Genomic DNA, 19060 nt, shown 5'->3' with positions numbered 1-19060 from the left:
GCTTTTATCCTGTTGCTGATGAAGTGTAGTATCAGCAGCCGTGTTTTTACTGTGTATTTGGCCTGTAAAGTCGCATTGTAAGTGTCCCTTATCAACCAGAGTGAATAAACTGTCATCAGGACTATTCTCCAAAGAGCATAAATCACTGAACAATTAGAATTTAGTCTGAGTTAACTACATTAAGTATGTCCCATGAGGTCTCTTGTAGTTCTTCACTATATGTGGTTCCACTGACTGAAAGGTCACTTTAATTACAGCATCTCTGATAGAGTCATTGAGGATGTCAATCACAGGAGATGAGTGATGCTTTCAGTGTTGTAGGGTATAGTGGTAAGGGCTAATTTTTCAAAGAAACAAACCTGGTATGAGCAAGGAGACAGTCAAATGAGTCAAATAAAATTTCTGCCACTAGGCGCGCTCTAAGACTGTGCTGAATCTGAATCCTGCCTCTTAATAACATTGCTGCTAAGGGTCAGAATATTAAAAAAAAATCAAAAGACAGATAAAACAATGGAATTAAAGTTTTATTAGCATAATGAGAACAGGTTTGCAGGAATTGCTTCTCGAGATATCATCTTGCTTAGTGGGAGCATGGACGAGAGAGTTGGGAAGAGATTTTGGTTTTGGCTGTTTGGAATGAAGGTTCACTTTGGAAGTCTCTTTTCATAACAAAGTATTTTTGTTCCCCTAAGATCTTCTGCCTTCCCTTTCTTTCTTTGCAGAAAGGTTATAATTCATATAGGGAAAAGGTTATACACCTGCTTGTGGTTTATGTCAGGGTAACACAATACATATATATCAGTTTCTTTGGAAGCTTACCTCAACACTTGTTTGTTAACCTGGGGTTAACCTTTGTTAATGGGGAGATGATGGCCTAGTGATATTATTTCTGCACTGTTAATCCAGAGACCCAGATAACATTCTGGAGACCTGGGTTGGAATCCTGCCGTGACAGATGGTGGAATTTGAATTCAATAAATATCTGGAATTAAGAATCTAATGATGACTGTGAATCCATTGTCGATTGTCGGAAAAACCCATCTGGTTCACTAATGCCCTTTAGGGAAGGAAACTGCCATCCTTACCTGGTCTGGCCTACATGTGACTCCAGGCCCACAGTAATGTGTTTGACTCTTAACTGCCCTCTGGGCAATTAGGGATGAGCAATAAATGCTGCCTAGCCAGCGAAGCCCTCATCCCGTAAATGAATAAAGAAAGAAATGCAGCATGTTTTATAAGGATGTAAAGCTCAGAAAAGGTTAATGTTGAGGTCTACTCTAAGCGCCACTCATGATTATGTCAGTTAGGTTTTGTGGGACAACAGCTTAGAACTTTGAAGGAGTAAGACTCATTATCTGAGTCCTTCTCAGGCTTTGTAACAATGTCTATCACATCAGTTTAACATGGACTGAGTTGCCATTAAGGAGTCAACTATATGTTGCTTTATACAAGTGCCTCTTCTTGTTAGATCACTACCTGGATTTTCTGTAACGCACTAAATCAATTGGACCCTGTAGGTCCCTACCAGGGAAGAGAATAATGGCAACAAATTTACCAGAAAGCTCACAAACTGTGCTGACCCATGGTAAGGATTCATCTCTCAAGAGGAATTAATATCAGGGAACTCAACCATTAAGAAACTCCTTCTGACCCCCATAGCCTTGACCAAGATTTTAGTTGTTGGCCCAGCTTTGTGTGGTTGGAAGTCAAGTTTGGTTTGACACTGTACGTGATGTGAATCACCTTGCAGTGTTTTCCATTGGTTTGGAGTTATTTCTAACAGTAACACTTTAAAATAGGAATAGAATAGGAAACTATGACAATGAATATGACTTTGCTCATTTTGCTAAATGAGGGCTTTGGCTGTGCTGGACAGGTTTCAACTTCAGTACCAATTAAATACGTTTTGTCTTTTCCACACCTTTTTTTTCTATTCATTACCCAGACTATTACGTATGGGGCGTAATTTCAAAGTTTGTGAATGACACAAAACTTAAAAGGATGCGAACTATGAGGAGGGTCATGTGAAACTTCAAATGGATGCTGACATCTTGCAGAACGGGCAGTGGAATGTTGGCAGATGAGAAATACAAAGTGATTCCTTTTGATCGGAAGAACATAGAGAGATGAAGAGATTCAGGAGGAAATGACCTGGGTGTATCTATGCATACATGAACAGAAATTGCTGGAGAAACACAGCAGGCCTCACAGCATCTGTGGATAGAAAGCAGAGTTAATGTTTCAAATCCAGAGACCCTACTTCAGAACTGACTGTCACTAGACTGGAAACACTAGCTCTGTTTCCCTTTCCAGATACTGAGTTTCTCCAGAAGCTTCTGTTTTTCTTTCAGACTTCTAGCATCCACATTTCTTTTGTTTTTGCTTTTATGTGTCTGTGCATAAGTCATTGAAGGTGGCAGAACAGTTTGAGAGAGTGCTTTTAAACTGTAAAACAGCCTAGGCCTCATTAATAGGGCCATGCAGCAAAAAGGTTACACTGAAATTGTAAAAGGTTTCAGTCTCAGGTGGAGTATTGAGTATTTTCCTGGGTACCTCACTTCAGGAAGATGTGATGGCATCAGAGAGAGTGCAGAAAAGGATCATGAGAATGGTTTGAGGAATGAGGGACATCAGTTATGAAGAAAGACGGGAGACAATAGGACTGTTTTCTTTGGAGAAGGGAAGAATGAGACTTGATTTGTAAAAGGTATTCAACACCATGAGGATTTTAGCCATAGTTTTTCGGGGGAAAAATCCAATTGTGAAAAGATTGGGAGTGAGTGGGCACAGATTTAAGATGATTGATAAAAGAAGCAAAAGTGATGCAAGGAAAAGATCCTTTTCACGCAGTAAGTGGTTAGGTTCTGGATGACAATGTTTGAGAATGTGGGAGAGGTTAGTTCGCCTGAAGCATTCGAAAGGTGATTAGACCATTATGAGAAAAGGAACACGTGCTGTGTAATGGAGAGAAGATGGGACAATGGCACTAAGCCAATCGTTCATTCAGAGAGTTAGTGAAGGCACAATGGGCTGAATGGCCTCCTCCTGCACCATAGCAATTCTCAATTCCATTTGAACTTTTACAGAAAGTGATTGGCTGAGAGTAGGTCACTCTGTCCAAGTATGGAAGTCTCCAGTGAACTGAATAGTTAATTTACTTATTGTGCATCTGTGACGGCAAATCTCAGTCCATCATTTTTTTACAGCTTGTCACCTCTTATAGATTAATGCAAGGGGTGGTGATGGAAAAAACAACATTCTTTCCAGATGCTCAGCACTGTTATATGCTGAAGCAGTGATTGAGAGAGTTCTTTCAAAAAGAGTCCCCTGCTGTCTTCCTGTGCCCACACGCTTTTCCTGGAGTTTCTTCACACTGCTCTGCATTTTAATTTCTGACAACGTTGCTTTCAGACTTGGCTCATACTGTCAAACTGCTGCATGAACTGGTCAAACCTTAGGCATTCGCAGTAAACTAGAGCTTATTGCATTGCGTTGGAAACATATGATCGTGTCAGGTAGCAACTCTGCCCATGTCAGTGCCTTTGACCAGAATCTGTTACTTTGGGGCTTGATGCAATATTGCGAATTTTGTACACTCCCCAGCATTGAGTTAGGCAGTTCAATGTGTACTCTTTGCCAATGCCTGCTATTGCGCAATTTACCTGTTTTTCCACAGATCCATCATTAGTTGGGAAAATGCTAGAGTCCATTAAAAAAGATTAATAGCTGACAACTTGGGAAACACTGGCAGGATTGAGCAGAATCAGCATATAAAAGGGAAATGAAGCTTGAGAAATGTATTAGAATTCATCAGGGATGTAACTGGCAGAGTTAATGGGAGGGGTGGGTGCAAATGGTTGTGGTTTGTTTGGACTTCCAGAAAGTTTTCAATAAAGTCTCACTTAAGAGCTGAATGTATAAAATTAAAGCACATGGGATTGAGAATGGTGTATTAACATGGATAAAAAACTGGTAGGCAGACTGGAAACAAAGGGTAGGAATAACAGTGTGTTGCCTAAATGACAGACAATGACTAGCAGGAATCAGTGCCTGGCTCCCAGCTATTCACAATATGTATTAATGATTTAGATGAAGGAACTAAATGGTAATATCTCCAAATTTGCCAATGACACAAAGGCTGAGTGGGATGGTTATCTGTGAGGAGGATGCAGAGATACTTCAGTGTGATTTAAACAGTTGAATGAGCGGGTAAATGCATGGCAATGTAGTATAATGTGGATAAATGTGAGGTTATCCACTTTGGTAGCAAACATAAGAAGGCAGATTATTAACTGAATGGCTATAAATTGAGGGAAAAGAATTTGCAATGAGACCTGAGCATCACTGAGTGTAAGCATGCAGGTGTAACAGGTGATGAAGAAGACAAATGATATTTTGGCCTTCAAAGCAAGAAGATTTGAGGGCAGAGGCAGGGACATCTTGCTACAATTGTACAGGGCATTGGTGAGACTGCACCTGGAGTACTGTGTACACATTTAATCTCCTTATCTAAGGATGGATGATGTTGCCAGAGAGAGAAGATCAAACAATTACCAGACTGATTCCTGGGATGGCAGGACTGATTTATGAGGAGAGGTTGAATCAATTAGGATTATATTAGCTGGAGTTTAGAAGAAAAATGGGTTCATTTCATGGAAGCCTATAAAATTCTAACTGGACCCAGACAGAGTAGATGCAGGAAGGATGCTCCCGATAGTATGGGAGTCCAGAACCAGGGGTCACAGGCTAACCACATAGGTAAACCATTTAAGACTGAGATGAGAAGAAATTTCTTCAGCCAGAGAGTGGGAGCCTGTGGAATTCTCCACCACAGAAAGCAGTTGAGGCCAGAACATTGCATGCTTTCAAGAAGGAGTTGGATATGGTACTTGGGTCTAAAGGGATCAAAGGAAATGGGGGAAAAGCAGGAACAGGCTATTAATTTGGATGATCAGCAGTGATCATATTGAATGGTGGAGCAGGCTTGAAGGGCTGAATGGATTACTCCTGTCTCTATTTTCTATGTTTCTGACCTACTGCTTCTTTTTATTCATTCATGGGATGAGGGTGTCACTGACTAGGCAGCATTTATTGCCCATCCCTAATTGTCCAGAGGGCAGTTAAGAGTCAATCACACTGCTGTGGGTCTGGAGTCACATGTAGGCCAGACTAGGTAAGGATGGCAGTTTCCCTCCCTAAAGAACATTAGTGATCCAGATGGGTTTTTCCTGACTATTTACTCATGGTCGTCATTAGACTCTTAATTCCAGATATTTATTGCATTCAATTTCCACCATCTGCCGTGGTAGGATTCGATCGCGGGTCCCCAGAAGATTACCTGTGTCTTTGGTTTAACAGTCCAGTGATAATACCACTAGGCTGTAATTGTGTTTTAATAAAAGGGAACACGTACATGAAGAAAATGACACATACTGCCACAGAGAATTATCATCCTCTGGGGCTTATGAAATAAATACAATGGGGAAAGCTTTAATGGTGAGAACTGTAAAAACAAACTGCAACTAGATGCATTTTTTTTCCCTATTGGGGGTAATCAGAGATTTTTCAGAATTTACTTCCTTGAAAATTCAATTGACGTGGATTCACTACTGTCAGGAAACAAAAATGTTGTGAAACATTATAATGTGGCACATACCACACATAGATTGGTGACAGGAATAATTAATCACAGAAACACAGAATTATTGCAATGCATAAGGATGCCATTCAGCCCATCATACTGCACTGATTCTATTATCCAGTGCCAATCTCCTTTTCCCCATATCCATATACATCATTACTATTCTAATAATCATCCAATGCTTCCAGGATTGCCTCAGTTGAACCTTCTTCCACCACACTTCCAGGCAGATTATTTGATCTTTCAAAAGTATTTTGCATTCAGATGTTGAATGAAGGTAGATTGCTACCTGAATGGCTGTACATCGGGAGAGGAAAGTGTGCAGTGGGACCTGGGTGTCCTTGGGCACCAGTTGCTGAAGGTAAGCATGCAGGTGCAGCAGGCAGTAAAGAAGGTAAATGGTATGTTGGCCTTCATTGTGAGAGGTTTCGAGTACAGGTCTCCATTTCTGAGGAAGGATGCTCTTGCTTTTGAGGAAGCGCAACAAAGGTTTACCAGGCTGATTCCGGGGATGGCGGGACTGACATATCAGGAGTTTTTGCTGGAATTCAGATGAATGAGGGGGAGTCCCACAGAGACTTATAAAATTCTAACAGGGCTAGACAGAGTTGATGCAGGGAGGATGTTCCCGATGGTGGGTGTGTCCAGAACCAGGGATCACAGTCTGAGAATTTGGGGTAGACCATTTAAGTTGGAGATGAAGAGACATTTCTTCACCTAAAGAGTGGTGAGCCTGTGGAATTCATTACCACGGGAAGTAGTTGATGCCAAAGCACTGAATGTATTCAAAAGGCAGCTAGATACAGCACTTGGGATGAATAGGATCAAAGGTTATGGGGAGAAAGCAGGATCAGGCTATTGAGTTGGATGATCAGCCATGATCATGAAGAACGGTGCAGCAAGATCAAAGGGCTGAATGGCCTCCTCCTGCTCCTACCTTTTACGTTTCTATGAGCCAATCAGATCTTGGCAAAGCCTATTAAAGTTCATACTGAGCATTGGTTTAAATTAAACTGTGTCAAATTGATTTCTGTCTGACTTTTAAATGATTTGTTCTCAAGTAATATTAAATACTTCTTATCCGATAGATATTATGGGAAAAGCAAGTGAACATTTCAATCATTCCAACAGGCAAGAGTATAGCCATCTGCATTTACACATTTATATGGATTGCCATATTTTTAAGTGGATATTGAACAGTTACACCAAGTCCTCTTGGTTGGAAACTACAAAGCACATCAACTCAAGAATGTAAAGGTTTTGAAATTGTTCTGTACAGCACCACGCTACAAATAATGTGGGATTCAAACCTTCATCATCAGAATATTATTTGTATTAATATATTATTGAAGTAAAGCTGATTTCATTCTCCATGGACTCCATTTGCTGCTTCTTTTGTGATGTTGACATTGTTTTCAATTAACAGCTATCTCATCTCCAAAACACTACCATATTTGGAAAGATCCACAGAAATGAGGTAATTACTTGTAGGTAATAAATTGAGGGACTGGCTTCATCAATCATGCTTCATCCAACAATTGCCAGCTTTTAGTTTTAAAAAAAATATTTTGGCAAGATCAGGTGGAATACAGTCTTAAATTGTTTCTGCTTCCTAATGTGCTTTGGTGTTGTAACTCTGCCTCATTAGATGTCACTGTCTTTCACTAGTAGCTCCCCAGTCAAATCATTAAAAGTTTGGAGGTAATGGTTTGATAGACTGGGATTTTGAGCAGTGCTTTTGTGGTGCAGTGTTAGTGTCCCTACCACTGAGCCAGTAGTCCTGGGATCAAATCCTACCTTACCCATGGCTCCAGTGATTAACATTATTGAGCAGGTTGGTTCAGAAATATTTCTCCCAGAATTCTGATATCACAGTGCTGTGTGTCACTTGGGAAATCAAGCCCACCGCTTCCAGCAGTTGTCACAGAAGTCAGGAATTTTATCAAAATATGGGAAGAAGTGCCAGTGGTCTAGTAGTATTGTTACTGGGCTAGCTTTCCAGAAGTCCAGGCTAAAGATAAAGTCTCCATCGTGCCACTGTCTCATCAGAGAGAAACAGCTAGTGGTGGTTTACTTGAAGGTTAAAAAGGTGGAACCTGACACCAGTCTCTGAGGTGCAATTGGTCACCATATTCAGCAGCTAAATGAAAGGTTGATTGTCCAAGGCCTCTCAGGTACAGAGCTGCCACTATTGGGTCCTATTGTGGTGCTGTGGTAGTGTCCCTACTCCTGAACCAGGAGGTCCATCTGCTCCAGAGGTATGTAACACGTTGATTAGAAAAATAAGTTTTAAAATAAAGTGTGGGACCTGTTGCCAGTCTCTGATGCAATTGGTCAGCTTGTTCAGCAGTTAGCCAAAAGGCTGATGGTAGCCAGGGATGGAGCTTTCACTGCTGGGCCCTATTGTGGTGCATCTGCTCCAGAGGTGTGTAATAATATCTCTGAACAGGTTGGCTGGAAAAATAGATTAAATTAAAAAGGCAGGACCTTCACAGTACCCTTAGCCAGTGCAGGAATTGGACCCACACTGTTGGCATCAATATGCATCACACACCAGCTATCCAGCCCACTGAGCTAACTGGTCTTGGCTAACATTCTGATGATGAAGGTTTGAATCCCACAATAGCAGATGGTGAAATCTGAATTAAATAAAAATCTTGAATCAAGAAAAGAAGTTGGCCTAATGGTGACCATGTAACTGCTGACAATTGTTGGAAACTCCTAACCGGATCACTAATGTCCTTCAGGGAAGGACTTTTGTTATCCTTACCCAGCCTGGTCTATTTGTGTCTCCAAACCCACAGCAATATGGCTGGTTCTTAACTGCCCTTTGGACAATTAGGATGTGCAGCAACTGACAGTGACACCAACATCCCATGAACTTTAAAAAAATCCCCACCACCTTCTCAAGGGCAACTAGGGACAGGCAATAAATGCTGGCCCAGGCAGCAACACTCACATTCCAGAAATAAATAAAAAAAAATTTGCCTGCTTGTTTGAATCAGGGTAAAAGAAAGACAGACCTGTGCTTTACAAGAAATACGATTTATCACAAATAAAATGATTCTAATCACAAATAAACATTTCTGAGCTAATGACATACACCTCTACTTGTTAATACACTAACTACCATCTAAAACTCCCTACACACACAGACAGGTACAAAAATTGGTGTTATGTTTGGAGAGAAGAAAATTATACCAAGAAAATAGTTCAATTATGCCAGTCATAAGGATTCAATAGGTGGCAGAGTGGTTAGGGTGGATGGGGTGAGGTTCTTTTGTTTCCTTTTCATTCTCTAAGCCTTTCCTTTGGGTTATTTTACTTACTCACAGGAGGCACAGAGTCACTGATTCACACATTATAGTCTCTGGTTTATTTTTTTTAGTTCCAGGAATTTTCACTGGAGAAATGGAGAGACACCACTTCCCTTTCTAGAAGTCTGAAGAGCTTCCCATAGTATTGTTGCCACCCACAAGCTGGTCAGCTACTCAGGAACCAATCAGAGTTGCTGTCAGGCTGATGACATATAGCATCTACAACTGGTCACAATTCCACAAACCAATCAGCAACCTGTTGCCAGCCAAGTCACAATTTCACAAACCAATCAGCAACCTGTTGCCAGCCAAGTCACAATTCCACAAACCAATCAGCAACCTGTTGCCAGCCAAGTCACAATTCCACAAACCAATCAACAACCTGTCGCCGGCCAAGTCACATTTTCTATACACACTCCAAACCTGTGCTGTCTCCTTTTAGACCTTCCCCTGTTTCTTGAAAAGCAACAGTGTAAACAAAGTTTACAACAAGATTCATTAACTTGCTTTAAAAAAAATACAATTCCTTCCTTAATCCTTTGATGTAAAACAGTCTGTTTCCTAATTCAGTCACAATCAAAAATAAAGTAAAATGAATAGATAACGGTTTATTTCACACAAGTAATAACACAGACAACGTAAATAAGAGCTGCATTAAAACTGAAATGGAAAGGTACTTTTGTATCTTTCTATAAATTGAAAGAACTGCGGATGCTGTAAATCAGGAATAAAAACAGAAGTTGCTAGAAAAGTTCAGCAGGTCTGGCAGCATCCGTGAAGAAAAGATCAGAATTAACGTTTCGGGTCCAGTGATCATTCCTCAGAAATAAAACAAATAAAACCTTACCTCTGGATATTCACTGTTCAATCTCAGTGACTGAAGTGACACCAAGTTAGCAATATCATTTCACATCTGGTTCCTTTGAAATCTGCAGAAATCAAAATAGAGAGAGGGTCACATCCAGCTGTTATCTCACTGTTGCCCTGCTTTACATCTTGACTCTGGGATCGATCTATCTACAAAAACATTTAGCATGAGAAAGGCATGAAATTATGCCCTGAATTTCAATTTCAATTAAAGACCATGGAATTCATAAACATCTTAACAGTGAGACAACAACACGAAGAATATATCACTAAAGCAAAAAGATGTCAAATTCTGAATAATTTTCCCGCTGTGGTTTGAATCTTTCATTTAGTATAAGTGATTAGTGACAGTATGAGAAAAATAGCTAACAGTTGATTAAAGTTGAATTGTTTGGAATCTGTCATGATATTGACACCAACAGAGAATAATATTCCTGATTAAAATCATGATAAAGAAAACCACGAGACCAACATGTTCATTATAATTTCCACATTTTGCAGTTTCAAATATCTTAGATTTAATTTCATGGTATGGTTAGGTGGTATAAATGGGATTCATGAAACCATGAGGATTCAACAGCCAGGTATAGAATTCATCATTAAATTTTGTCGTAATCTTTCAGAATACTACACATCTTGAAGGCTAGCCAGTTACAGTTCAGTCTTAGTGAAAAAGACTATTTCTTGGTCACATTGAGTACAGTACTTACTTGCTTCAGTCTAGCAATAGGCATGAATATGAAAGAGGCTCAAAAAAGCAAGAACTTAAACTTTACAATTAACTTGTGAGATATAAGTTAATTAATCTATTTTGAATGACTCTAGCTCATCAATGTCTGTTCTTTAGTAAATGTGTCAAAATGGATCAGACTGAAATTCTAAACATTATCTCATTACCAGATTCAATAGTGATTTATATGATAAAGACTGTCCTGACTATATCTCATTGTATCTTACCTTCTCATTCTGTAATCCATGGAAATCTTTTTTTCTGAGTGGTTTGCTTTCACCATTCTATGATTCTTTGGAAATTAAACATGAAGGAAATCAAAAGCATGCACGTCCTATTCTATTATTTCCAACATGATTCTCCACTGAGTTCAGAGTAATCTCTTTTGTACATTACAGATTAAAGTAAGTTCATATCTCACAATGACCAATATCTGCCTCCTGTTATTTCTTACTAAGTTATACTTGTGGTGGTGAACAGTACGTACTTCCTTCAGTCTAGTAATAGGCATGAATACAAATGTACTGCCAGACTACAAAAGGAGGCCATTCAGTCTGTTGTGTCTGAACTGGCTCTCCAAATGACCAATCATGACTTAATCCCATTCTCCTGCCTTTTCCCTGGTGACCTTGTATATTGTCTCTGTTTAATTGCATTATAATTATCTGATGTTCCCTTGAATGATTGAATTGAACCTGCCCACCCCACATGCCCAGGCAATGTATTCCAGACCCTAACAACTCACTGTGTAAAAACCAAAAAAAAATGTTCCCACATCACATTTACTCCTTTTGCAAATTACTTTAAATTCGGAGGCAACAAGTGAGATGGAAATGGGGTGAGTCAACAACAGTCAACATTTAAGAGCTCAGCTTTCTTTTTACAGTGGCATTATTTCAGAGTTATTGTTTCCTCTCAAATGTAGACTCTGCTTGAAACTTTGGATCCATTCTTGGTATTGAGTTCCATTCGACTTTCCATAACTAATCTAATGACATAACTTTTTTTTTGTGAAAGATTGAGGAAAATCAAAGAGGAATGGCTAAACTTGAGGCTATTTCTCCAGATTTTCTGCAGATCTGCCAAAGTGAGAGTGGGTGACAGGGACAATTTAAAGAGCTGTTTATCTTTGTAACAACAAGGAGTGGACTGAGAAGTATATCTTCGAAAAATCCTGCATGTATTCCATTTCCTAGACTTCACTTTACAGGAAGCATCCTCTTTACTACATCTTCCAAGCATTAACTCCAAGAAAATTAAGAACTGGCACTTCTTTTGCAGTTTTTTTTATATCTGAAGGTATTAGCTAATGTGATACCTTTGAAACATAGTCATTGTAGAACAGATGACAACAAATTTTTACAAGTTTCTATAGAGAAATGTAATTATGATGAAGACTTATAAAGTATTTTTGTTATAATTTGGGGCCTTGATTCTAAATTAGAGATAAATGGCTTGGGTTTTCATTTCTCTGTAGGTCTGATCTTTTCTTAAGTAAGTGTCAGAAAATCATTTTGAACAGTGAGCCAAAGACTTAAGGTAAATGACTCAACAAGCTACTTGGTGAGTTAAGTGCTGCTTATTGTTGACTTGCATTTTTAGGACACAAAGAAAAGGTACACGGGTCAAGATGGCAGAGACGCAGGGTGACTCTTTGTGAGCTCTCTGCAGCAGATAGTATTCTCACATTTCTTACGATCATTCTGTACTTTTAAACCTCAATTTGAAGTCTGTTATTCCTCACTCTGTTCAATTATCCTATGATCTTTGTATGGTATGATCTGTCTGTACTGCATGCAAAACAAAACTTTTCACTGTACCTAGGCACATGTGACAACAATGAATCATATCAATTAAATCAAAAGATAGAAACCAGGGATCATGAGCATGTTAAGTTTAGAAGGCAAGATTCTTATCAACAAATGGGCATTTTAATTTTTGATGGTGTGTAGGCCAACAGAACTGGAAAGAAGTCTAAAGTTGTTCTAATAGTGCAACTGTACAGACAGGTAATGTTTTTTTGGTTTTCTTCAGGTTCAGTGAGGAAAGGTCAGTGAGTTAGCCTGCCTATATGACTCAGGGAGAGACAATGATTAAGAGAATTCATTTGATGAACTTCTCAAAGCTCACTTGACATGTTGTTAGTTCAGTAAGAAATGTTAAAATGAGGATATGAGTGAAACTTAACTGGGATTGAGTATCTGTAAAGCTCATCACTGAGGAAAAATGATTGTTCTTTTTGATGTTGGCAATACGATATTTCCAAATGATCAGACATGTAGAGCTTTTTTCCCTTTTGTGTGACAAAGTTATTTTCTTGAAAATATATCGACATGCTCACATAAAATTTTCAATCTCTGATCTCTGTGGTAACCAAATTACAAATCAAAGTTGCAATTCTATTAATGTTTCAAGTCTGGCACGACTCTTCTTCAGAACTAGTTTTTCTCTCAACAGATGCCTCCACACCTATTGAGTTTCTACAGCATTCTCTGTGCTTATTTCAGATTTCCAGCATCTTTGCTTTTGATGTGATCTATCAAGACAGGTTTTATCCTGGGATACGACTTGTCCAATATTGTCCTCATTTGGGGTCACAACGTAATGACCAGCAAATGTATTTCTGTGATGTTTGTTGAGGGATAAATACTGGCCAGAGAATTGGTGGTAAAATGTTGTTCTTTGAAATAGCATCACAGGATCTTTTATTTCTATCTGAGAGGGGAGTCAGAGCCTCAGCTTATGATTTCATCTGAAAGTCAGTGCCTCCAATGAGGCAGCATTCCCTCTTGGCTGGAGGATCAGCATTGTGGATCTTTGTTCACAATGAGCAATTTGTGTGGGGAATTAATTCATTTCCTTGGCATTATCAGCACTATGGATGGATCTGAAGTGCAGTATTAGGTGAGTAGAACTCATCCAAATCATTTAGAAACTAAAATTTATTTTTGCTGTCTTCAAGTAAATACAACTGCTTTCAAAAACTGACTGCTGCCCAGGATGAGAAAATACAGCTATTAAGATAAATACAAGTCATTTTACTTTCTGTGTTCTTTCTCCTGACCTATGTTGTAACTCCAGAAAATACTATGGGGCCTGAGAAAATGACAGTAATGCCATTCACACCAGTTCTGTAAGGTGTGCATTCATTATCTGCCGATTGAGAGAAGCAGGTTCCCAAATTGGCTCGGCCTAGTAGAAAAACAATGCAAGAAGATCTATTCCATTCGCTTGAGAGAGAACGCTTGGTCACATTTTTATATCTCATCTGAAAGACAAAATGCTTGACAGAATCAAAAATAGAAATTGCTGGGAAAGCTCAGCGGGTCTGGCAACATCTGTGGAGAGCAATCAAAGTTAACATTTCGAGTGATCCTTCCACAGAATTGGTCACTGGACCCAAAATGCGAACTGTGATTTCTCTCTACAGGTGCTGCCAAAGCTGCTGAGTTTTCCCAGCAATTTCTATTTTTGTCCCTGGTTTACAGCATCTACAATTCTTATGGTTTTTAAAATGCTTGACAGTGTCAAAACCTCTCTGCTATCGTGAAGCATCAACCTAGATCTTTGTGCTCAAGCGTCAGGGGTGGGAATTGACCATGATCCTCAACTCAAGACTGGGGTGTTTTCCATTTAGTCAACACTGATTATAAACCAATCTTCAATGCTGCGCACTCCCAGTCTATTGCAAGATTTACCGTCAATTTCTTGAATACATTACCTCTCATGTATCTAAACCTCAAGGCAGTGATAGACTCTCTTGTAGGTGTGAAGAGTTAGGAACCATGACCATGATGAATAAACATGAGATAAAACAATCTTGTGCAGTGATATTCAAATGGACCTAGGAGAGTAGCACTAAGGTGGGTAAAACTGAAGGAGAATATCTGTTACAGAATGATTTAAAACAAAAATAAAATTGCTTTGAAGAATCTTTGAAACGTTAACTCTGTTTTCTCTTCATTGATGTTGCCAGATCTACTGAGTTTCTCCAGCAATTTCAACCCTTATCTGTTACAATGTGCTTGCTGTCACTAGTTTGCTACACAGGAGCATAGCATAAATGTAACACATTGTATTATGTTTAGAAAAGGTCTACCAGCTCACCGTTGTACCACAGTTGGCTTCACCATATACCACAATTGTAAAATATACACATTATTTGGTTGATAACCCTTACTTCATACATCTTAGCTATTAATGGCACCATTAAGCCTTGGAATGTAGATTTACAAACACTTCAACATAATAGCCCTGAGCATCCTGTAACTGCGACACAATATAGCATTGTGCCATCGTACAAATTTTGGAAATGTTAAACATTTGTGAAATGTGTTTCATTGGATGTGTAGTCATATAATTCAACAATGCTCAAAATTTAATTTAAACAAAATTAACTTCCTTAGTTGCCATTGAATTCTTTTGCGTGGAATATTTTTCTTCAATGATGCGCTAGGTTAAAACCTAATATCTTTACTTTTATATTTTTAATCTACAGTCCAGATACGTTGTGACATATTTCTGGTGGGATTTTAACCCTTACCTTCTGGCTCAGAGATAGGAACACTACTACTCTGCCACAAGAGCCTTTCAAGCTGTTATCATTGGCTTTATCATAATACGTCTTTATATCCTGCATTGAACAGTAATTTAGCATTGTTATAGCTAACATAAGGATGATCAGGTTTAATTTGGAGGCATTTATTACCACAGTTATTGTCTTCTGAGCACGTTTCATCACAGCAAGAGTGAGTCCTAAAACATTCCCATTCCAATTCTTGAGGGGGATAATCATTAGCATCGTTGTTAAAATTAAATCTGATGGAAATTGGTGAGGAAAGTAAAACCTTTAGCTCACCAATATGATGTAGCACATGACAGACAAGTGATCTTTAGGCAAGTAAGCTACACCTTAAGAGAGTCTTAAATAGCTTCTGTGATAACGTCCAGTAAAAATGTCTTAAAAATGTCATTGAATTTCAGACAGACTGGAGGGAAATTGTGACGTAAACAGCCTTAACAAGATACAATCCACTTAATGGGGAATAAATTACTGATTACTGGTGAGTGACAGTGTGTAGTTACTCTTGCACAAAAGCTGAATTATTAACATTTAAATTTAAATTAGATCCTGAATTTTAATTAATAAAGCCAGTCCGCTAATTAGCTTGGCAACTGCATTTAAAAATGTAATTAAAACTTCAGGAGATGTATTGCTTCTCAGTCAGCTGTTTGAGTTTGCTCACTAAGATAAAACAAGCAAGGACTCTGTAGATTCCACAGATGGAAATTATTTGACCTTTTCTATTTCACAGTAATTTTACACTTGCTGTTTTACAAAAACAAACTATGAACTGTAATTGATGCCTTGGAAATCTTCAAAAAACATAATAGTTCAGCAGGAATGCACACTGTACAGAAGAACATCAAATCCTGTATAAGGTCAGACAGATCAAGCACAGGATATGTTTAATTCGAGTCTGAAGTACACCCATGGGTGGTCAGATGTTTCAAAACATCATGGGATAGCTTTGCGTTAGTTTGTTCAAAGTCATTTACAGAGGATCATCGAAAAACTCCCAGTGCAAAGGACTGAAAAATTTTAAGCGCAAAACATGTTTAGTGCATGTTGCATTTCCACAATCCTTTGCTCTGGTTGCAAACAAAATTACACTCGATACAGGCCCTGCCTATGAATCTGGCCACCACACCCTCCTCCATCTCCCTACTCGTTCAGGATGTTGCCGGGTATGGAAGATTTGAGTTAAAAAGAAAGGCTGGATAGGCTGGGACTTTTTTCACTGGAGCATGGGAGGTTGAGAGGAAATCCTATAGAGGTTTAAAAAATAATGAGAGTTTTGATAAAGTTAATAGTGGTTATCTTCTCCCTAGGATGAGGGATTTCAAGACTAGGGGACACATTTTTAAGGTGAGAGAAGAGAGATTTTAAAAAAAAGGCATGGCAATGTTTTTTTTACATGGAGGATGGTTCATGGGGAATGAACTGCCTGAGGAAATGGTGGATATGGGTACAATTACAATGTTTGAAAGACATTTGGATAAGTACATGAACAGGAGAGACTTGGAGGGATATGGAGCCAGAAGCAGGCTGGTAGGACTAGTTTAGTTTGGGATTATGGTCAGCATGGACTGGTTGGACCGAAGGGTCTGTTTCCATGCTGTATGACTCTATGACAGGGGCCAATGAGCATTGGGAGATTTCAATCCAGGAGATTCCAAAAATTCTCAGTTATTTTGGGCAGAAGGAATGTTTTAAAAGCTTAATAATAAGAGATTGTATATTGTATTCCAGTATAATTATAACAACTTTGAGAGGAAAGCAAAATGTTGGGGGTGGGGGCAGGTATTGGATTTTATTGCAGAAATTCCTCCTGCTTACTAATTTCCAATCAGTGCATTTGGTTACCCTGGATTCAATTGCATTTCAATATTTATTTACTGAATATTTGTAACTCACTGACAAAAAGCAACTTTTCTTTGTCTCAGAGATGTGCTGTGCTCTAATTGACAGGTTAGTGCTTTGAAAACAAACGAAAGACCTGCAGATGCTGGAAATCAGAAACTAAAACAAAAACTGAAATTGCTGGAAAAGCTCAGCAGGTTTGGCAGCATCTGTGGAGAAAAATTTAGACTTGATGTTTCTGGTCTAGTGACCCTTCTTCAGAACTGCCAGACCTGCTGAGCTTTTTCAGCAATTTCTGTTTTTGTTTTTGTTGTTGCTTTGAAACACGTGGCACATTTGTTCTGATGCTATATGACTGCTGACCAATGAGTATTTGACAACAAAGTCCTCCTGAAGTCAACAAAAGTTATTAATGTGCAGCACATTTATCATCAGTACATTCCTACACTGCGCTGAGACCTGGCCATTACACAGAAGAACACTGGAGAAAGCTACCAGAGACGCCTCTATCCCAATCCTTGCATTCAGTGGGAGGACCATTGAACAAATGCTAGTCTCCCTCTTGAAGCCGGCTCCACAATATTTCAAGGAAAACTCCTGCAAAATCCCTTACAATGGATTGGACACCACATCTGATGGTGGAAAAGTGTCCCCCCTCTGCTCCCCACCCCCCTCCCATCCTCCCCACCCCCCATCTCCTGTGCTCTCAACTCTTAAATAACCAGTGTTCCAGAGGGGAGGTGACAGCTTTGCAAAGGCACTCTGGAGGTCTCCCTGAAGTACATCAGCATTGACAGTAATGTCTGACAGGAACTTGCCACCAATCATTTAGAATAGTGACAGCTTCATCTTCAGGCTGCATTGTGCTTCGATGAGTTAGAGCAATGGTAGAGAAGGAAAAAATAAAGAACCAAACCCTGCTCTCTGGAGCTCACCAACACGTAGTGGCCATGTGCAGGTTTAGAATTGGCTTTTTTAGTCATGTGAAGATACACCAAGGGACGTCCATGAGAAGAAAATCAGAATCAGTGTCCTGGTAAAAGCATTCATGGACAGGATTCCAACTGACAGTTCCAATGCAAACATCTTGTGAGTTGCATTACTCTACGTGACATATGAAGAGTTGTTTTTCAGTTGAGGAGACAATTACTGGAGAGACTCAGCAGGTCTGTGAGCATCTGTGGACAAAAAGCAGAGCTAACGTTTTGAGTCCCTGAAGAAGGGTCACTGGGGCTAAAAAGGTGAACTCTGTTTTCTCCTCACAGATGCTGCCAAATCTGCTGAGCTACTCCAGCAATTTCTGTTTTTGTTTCAGTTTTCCAGCATTCGTAGTTCATTGTTTCACAATATTAAATTGTATCCGTATTTAAAAATTTATATTTATTTTTGTTAAGATCATGTAATGTACCCATATGCTCACTAACAAACCAGTGGCCTGTTGCTCAGCTATTCAGGTCGCACAGCCCCTTACAGCACCTCCACACTACCTGCTCAGCTCAATGTGGAGATGGTCAAATTCCTGCCCACTCATGCATTACTATCCCAGATGATCACTGCTGGAATCTTGTGGAGCTTGCTACCTCTACCAGTGTGTGGTACTGGGTAAAGTTTGCTTGAGGTAATTTTCCACCACAAATCCTCCTTTGTTTTTGCTCAGTCTTATTCCAATCCTATGGTTAGTGGTACAGGACACACCAAGGTTGAGTATCTACATAAGAGGCACTGTTCCTTGATACCAAGTAGGTTTATGGTGTTATAGCAATAAGTACAACAATATTTGGCCAGGTATAACTACTGGGATGTCCAAGAGCTGACACGCAGACATTGGATCCCTCTGAAAGCTAAAGGAGAACTCCTTGTCTCTACCCACAGACTGTGTGGCATCTTTAGAATGGGTGGAGTCAAAGTAACATAAACATTCACCCTTTCGGAGCCACTGTTTCTTATAACAACTCACAACCAGCTGGCACCTTGCTGATTGGCCACCCACAGTGGCCTGAGATTCCCATGGACTGGAACAGGAGGCACATGGATTAATTTATGTTCCCAATGCTGTTCATGGAAAATTTTAGAAGTTGAAT

The sequence above is a fragment of the Rhincodon typus genome, chromosome 2 (assembly GCF_021869965.1).
Source record: "Rhincodon typus isolate 14 chromosome 2, sRhiTyp1.1, whole genome shotgun sequence".
NCBI classification, from domain to species: domain Eukaryota; kingdom Metazoa; phylum Chordata; class Chondrichthyes; order Orectolobiformes; family Rhincodontidae; genus Rhincodon; species Rhincodon typus.
Note: the sequence above shows the minus strand (reverse complement) of the source record.